The following is a 6,818-nucleotide window of genomic DNA, read 5'->3' as shown; positions in this document are numbered from 1 at the left end:
TGTTAAATGATCCTGATAATTTTAATGCAGCTGGTCCAAGGACCACATTTAGGGGATCACTCAATCGGAGTTTGTAGTGCTCCCAGTTATGTGTCAAAGAGGTTCCTGACTCCCTCCAAGAGCCCATAATCTAGTGTACCAGTCGTTGGTCCTTGTACAACTAAGGGCAAGGCCAACTGATAACTCTCTAGATAAGAACATAAAGTATATCACGTGTTTCCAGAGTTAGGAGGCTTAATGTAGGTGCTTCACAGCTTACAAAGCACTCACTCTAAATAAACACACACCAGCGTCCGCTCCTTGAATCCTTACAAAATCACTGAGCTGGTTACCCTTTTCAAAGATGGATTCAGAGAACATGTTTTACTTACTCATTTACTATCTCGCAATAAATACTAAAATATAAACTCCACAAGGACTAGGATTTTGTGCTTTAATCACTGTATCTACAAAACCTAAAACAGTGCCTGGAACTTAGTAGACACTCAGTATGATACTTATTGAATAACTGAAAAGGAACTCAAGCAAGCAGGCCTATGATTAGAAGTTACTATTAAAATTAAGAATTAATATTTGGAGAAGGTATAGTTTTGAAGGGTATAGCAGGTTACCAAGGAAATGGGAGAGTGTTCAACCCCTGAATTAGCAAGGCCATGAATGTAAACACTGCTATTGGATAAGAAGGGAGGAGAATTTGAGATGTGACCATTAACTACAAAAATAAATCAAGGGGGTTGAGAGGAAGCATCCAAAAACCATAAAACTGAAAGATGCTAAGCCTAGACTAGTATTGTGTGCTGTCAAGTCAATTCTGACTTATAGTAACCCAATAGAACAGAGTAGAACTGCCCCATGGGGTTTTTCTAGGCTGTAATCTTTATGGAAGCAGATCACCTGATCTTTTCTCCAGAGTGGCTGGTGGGTTCAAACTTTGATATGATACAGTGAAACCCATGTGAAATTGTTCACTGCAGATTAGTAAGTGAGCACAGGTAAGCCTGTGCTTACCTTGTTTATTGGATAATCCACTCCTTCCTGCCACATCTTTCTCCCAAGTGGCTAGTGCGTTTGAACCTACAACCTTTTTGGTTAGCAGCTGAGCACTTAACCACTGCGCAACCAGGGCTCCAGACTAGTATTAATCAAAACCAAACCCGTCGCCGTCGAGTCAATTCCTACTCATAGCAACTCTGTAGCACAGAATAAAACTGCCCCACAAGGTTTTTTCCAAGGCTGTAATCTTTACGGGAGCAGACTGCCACATCTTTCTCCTGCAGAGCTGCTGGTGGGTTCAAACTGCCAACCCTTTTGGTTAGCAGCCAAGTGCTTAACCACTCTACCACCAGGCCTCGTTAAACTAGTATTACCATTAACCCATTGCTGTCAAGTCAATTCCAACTAATAGCAACCCTGTAGGACAGAGAACTGCCCCATAGAGTTTCCAAGGAGGAGCTGGTGGATTCAAACTGTTGACCTTTTGGTTAGCAGCCCCGAACTCTTAACCACCGCACCACCAGGGTATAAAAGGGTCTTTTGCACTCGTAGGGTCACTATGATTCAGAATCAACATGATGGTAACAGACTAAAAAAAATAAACCAAACCCAATGCCGTCGAGTCGATTCCAACTCATAGCAACCTGATAAGACAGAGTAGAACTGTCCCATAGGGTTTCCAAGGAACACCTGGGAGATTTGAACTGCAGACCTTTCGGTTACCAGCCATAGCTCTTAAGGCAACAGACTAGTATTAAAAAAAAAACAAACTCACTGCCATTGAGTCAATTCCGACTCATGGCGACTCTATAAGATAGAGTAGAACTGCCCCATAGGGTTCCCAAGGAGTGCCTGGTGGATTCTAACTGCTGAACTTTGATTAGCAGCTGTAGCTCTTAACCACTGCGCCACCAGGGTTTTACAGGGGTTTAAATACAGGACTATTTTGAGAAGGGAGCCCTGGTGGCGCAGTGGTTAAGAACTCAGCTGCTAACCAAAAGGTCGGCAGTTTGAATCCACCAGCAGCTCCTCGGAAACCCTATAAGACAGTTCTACTCAGTCCTGTATGGTCGCTATGAATGGGAATTGACAACGGGTTTGATTTTTGGTTTTGTTTTGGGAAGGCGGAAAGAAATATTGCATACCACAAGTGGTCGTTTGTTTGACATAGCAAAAAGAACAATTTTAAGCCCTGATGCAGTTAAAAACAAAACAGAATACTGGGCAATCCTTTATTTATGGGGAATCAGGAAACCTTAGAGTCAACAAAACAGTGTTTTGGACAAGTAGATTTGTAAGGAGCATAGCAGGGTACCAGATGCCTGCTGTTTTTGTTGTTAGTTGCTGTCGATTCCAACTCTTGGTGAGTAGAGCAGAACTGTGCTCCACAGGGTTTTCAAGGCTGTGGTCTTTTGGAAGCAGATTACCAGGCCTATCTTCCAAGGTGCATCTGGAGGAATTCAAATTGCCAACCTTTCGGCTAGTAGTCGAGCACTTAACCATTTGTGCCACTCACGGACTCCTACCAGGTGCCTTAACTACTGCACCACCAGGGTTCCACCAGGTGCCTAGGATAAGAAAGTCGTGTAGTGGATGTAAGACTGATTAACATGAATCAAATGAGATAAATGTTCCCTGAAATGAAACGTGGCAGCTGAATGTGGGGAGGCCACACTGGGGAGATAAGGGATGATATTGTCATGTCACTCTGAGAGCCTAAATTTATTTGATCACTTTGTAATGATGCCAATATCTTGGATTGTATTTTTACCCATCCTCTCCTTTCTCTTCTCTCCTCTCTGAGATCCTGGGTGTGGAGGGAGTGCCACGCACTGAGAATGGGAGGGGGATCCCAGTTAATCCTTGGAGAACAGGTGGGAGATCTTTCATTTGTGCCCAAACTATCCCATTTTCTTTTGCCTCCCATCTTCAAATACTGTGTATAAATGTGCATAGTGATTAATTATCTGCGTGTAAAATTGGGGAGAAATACGTCAGAAACTGTATTTGGGGGTTAAAGAATAACAGGGAGTGATCTCACAAAGGTGGACAGTAAAAGGGAAAGACAGAATTGCTGGCCTGTTGGAAGGGCTAAGGAAACTACAGCTATAGAGACCATCTCAATCATAACAGCAGGTGGTTAGGCCTGGCAGGACGTGGGCGCCTAAGATATTTAATACCCCTTGGTGGAGGTGGAGACCTAAAGACAGTCTTCCATTCTGTCTAGAGCTCCAGATCAAGTCTGAGCAGGTGCAAACCTCCATCACACAACCCGCTGGCTAACTTTGTAAAATCCAGGGTGTGTCCTTCACCCAAAAAGCCACCCTCCTCCCTTCCCCCACCCCACCCCCTTGCCTGGGACAGCTGTTAATAGGACAATTGCCCAAGAAGCAAAAGAAAAATCCCGTGCTGATGTGTCATCAGTCTCAGTATATCCATTCAATCAGACCAAGAAGACCACGGAAAAAGTGAGCGCAGGCGCGTGCTCCCTAAGGGCGAGAGGCTCAGTAAGACCAGGACTTGGCTGGGGACTCCAGGCTGCTCAGCATAGACGGCAGCACAGCGGTAGTCAGGAAGAGAGTTAGTTCTAATGCACAGGGATTTGGCCTCATAAAAAGAGCCAGCTAACTATAAAACATACCCCGAAATCCCGGGAGTATGTGTTGACCTAGCTTCCCTTGTTGGAAAAGCCGCTGCTACCACCAGCAGTCACATCCGTCCTGCAATCATCCCTGGAGGATGACATCTGCCAGGAAGCCCTCCGAGAAGGGGCTGTGGAAGGGCACATTGGCTGGAGCTTGGATTTCTTCTGGAAGGCAGGAACTGCCTTTTTCCCTAAGGGAAAACCCAGCCTTTCTGCCATTCTGGCTGCCCATTACTTTTCCTTCTTTTAAAACCTTTTTCAATGTTGCTAATCTATAGAAGTATTTCTCACTCTCCACCCCCACCTAATCCAACTGCCTGAGATTTCCTTACAGCCTTTCTGAGAGAGTCTAGGATTACATCCTGTCGATACTAAACGTTAGCATGTCTTGCAAGGAAATCAATTAGTTTTCCTGCTAATCCTGACATCTGGCCCCCTTTCTTACATGGTAAACATCGTTAGCAAGCTTGTTAGCATTAAATCATCAAAAAAGGAAAAGCTCTTCTACAAACCAGCCTCTTCCCTGTGCACCACCACCACAGCTATCTGACAAGATTGCTTCCTCAACCCTGGCTTTACATTAGAATCACCTGGAGAGCTTGTAGAACATACCCAGGCCCCTAATGGTCTGACTGAGATTGGAGGGACCCTGGAGGTCCGGACCCTGTGTTAGCCCAAGACTGGGACCATTCCCAAAGCCAGCTCTTCAGATAGGGATTGAACTGGACTATAAAACAGAAAATGATACTGGTGAGGAGTGAGCTTCTTGGCTCAAGTAGACACATGAGACTATGTGGGCAGCTCCTGTCTGGAGGTGAGATGAGAAAGCAAAGGGGGGAAAGAAGCTGGCTGAATGGACACGGGGAATACAGGTTGAAGAGGAGGAGTGTGCTCTCTCCTTAGGGAATGAGCAGCTAGGAGTACATAGCAAGGTGCGTATTAGTTTTTGTATGAGAGACTGACTTAATTTGTAAAGTTTTACTTAAGCACAATTAAAAAAAAAAATTACAATCTTGAAAACCATATGGGGCAGTTCTACTCTGTCCTATAGGATCACTACGAGTCAGAAATTTGACTCAACGACGATGAGTTTGGTTTTGAGATTTTTAGTTCACTAAAAACATTGGTAAATGTGTCAGCCTAAAAAAAAAAAAAACCCAGGTCCAGGTCCTACCCTGGACCAATTAAATCTGAGGCTTCAAGAGCTGGGCTGGGCAACAATATACTGTAAAATTCCTCAGGTGATTCTTAGGTGCAGCCAGAGTAGAGAATCACTAGTTTAGAGCAAGAATCCAGTTGGGTAAAAAAGAGCCGCAGTGGCAATGCAGAGGAGAATCATCACCTCATCTTTCTCAGGCCAAAGATACTCTCTTCTTTGACTTATACAATGAAAACACCCCATTGTTGACTCATGTCTTGGTTTGACAGTTGATGAAGCTGAGTTCAGCTCTCCTGTGTGTCTCACCACATTAGTGGCCTGTGTCCCAAACAACGTTGGGTGATTTTCTTCGTATACTTCTCAGTGTGGCATGTCACACTCAGGGAGGTGCTATTGTGAGGTAAAAAGAGTGGGGGCTATCAACTCAGAGCTGGGTTCAAACACCTGGCCCTGCCACTTTCTAGTTGGGCTATTCTGGGCTCAGGAGAGTGAATAATACACGTATTCACAAAGGTTTAAAATCAGATCATATGTATAAAAGCCACTTGCACTTGGGTAGGGCTGTGTCAGGCCCCTTTCTCTCCCAACTCTCTGTTCACCTACCCCACCACCTTGTCCCAGAGAAAGCCAAATGTGTTGAAGAAATAAGAGCCGTCCTTAGGATGTTCTGCTGGAAGCCCATGCTGCAGACAGGCATGGGAGCTTTCATTCTCTCCCTGAAGGACGCCATAAGCACACACATTTCTGCCTCATATTCCACATATACACCTCCCCCTCTTGACATTATAGCAGGAAGGATGGAGAGAGGCTGTTACCCAAGGGAGCTGTTTCTTCTTGTCACACAAGAGCAGATGCTGAAATCCTAGGACAGACAGCACAGAAATGCGGCTGCAGGAGGGTGAGTCAGAGGCAACAGCTGGTCTCACCTCTAAGATCTACCAAGGCCCGAAGCCGAACCCCATTCAAATCGCTCACTTCCTGGAGACTCCAAAGGGCAGGGATGTGTGTATTTTTAGGACCAAAAGGGAGTCCAGCTATTCCACAAGCTCCCTTCCCCACCCCACCGCACCCTGAAGGGAGCACAGAGAGCAGGGAAACAAGGCTGCATTCCTTTCGGACCCACCTCATCCTCATTCCCGTTAGGCTGTCCAGTGGATTCTCTTCTGCTGTGCTGTATACTTCTCAAGTCCTCTGGGGCCATACTGTGTGGAAAATACTGTCCTGACCCAGTGCACACTTAGTGTCAACATACATTCAAGGTGCACCTCACGCTGGTGGCGGCGGGGCGGGGGGGGGTGGGTGCGAGGAAAGAGGAAAGAGTAGGGCCCTGAGGTTTCTTTGGGGAGAGTCTGGGGAAGGGCCATCATTGGGAAAATCTCTTCTTTGCAAAGCTGAAGCTGAGGGCACTTAGGATGTGAAGAGTTCTGGTGATGATAACACCAGCAGCAACAGTCGTGGAGGGAGTGGTGAGGAGGATGTTGTCGTTCATAAGCTTCCTTCTTGGGCCTCCTCTCATCCACTCTGTGACTCACCCACCTCTCCCCATGGAGCCACACCAGCTCCCTAAGTCCCCCTACCTTCCCGCTTCTCCTTCCCCTCTTCTGCAGGCTGACCCTCTTCTGTAGTGGATACCAGATGCCAAACAGAGGTTGGGAAATGCCCCTGGAGGCTTTCTGGTGCTGTCCTTGTAAATACAAACTAAAAACTGACTAGCTCACAGAAATATTAAGGTGTCAAAATAATCAAGGCAGTATTTTTTTTATAACTTACCCAGTTGACAGGACCATTGACAGTAACTTCTGATGATCTAGAATCCAAACAAATAAAAAGCCCAAATATTGGGACTTTTTTTCCCTTATTGTAACAAATAGTGTTGATTAATGTTCACTGTTATAACTTGGATAGCCTGTAAGGAGGACTGGAATGTGCCTTTTAAATCATCATAGAAAGAGGTTCAGTGGATGTTTTCTCAGATGTCTACATGGCTCTCTCCCACTCTACCTTCAGATCTTTGTTCAGACA

The sequence above is a fragment of the Loxodonta africana genome, chromosome 18 (genome assembly GCF_030014295.1).
Source record: "Loxodonta africana isolate mLoxAfr1 chromosome 18, mLoxAfr1.hap2, whole genome shotgun sequence".
Lineage (NCBI taxonomy): Eukaryota > Metazoa > Chordata > Mammalia > Proboscidea > Elephantidae > Loxodonta > Loxodonta africana.
Note: the sequence above shows the minus strand (reverse complement) of the source record.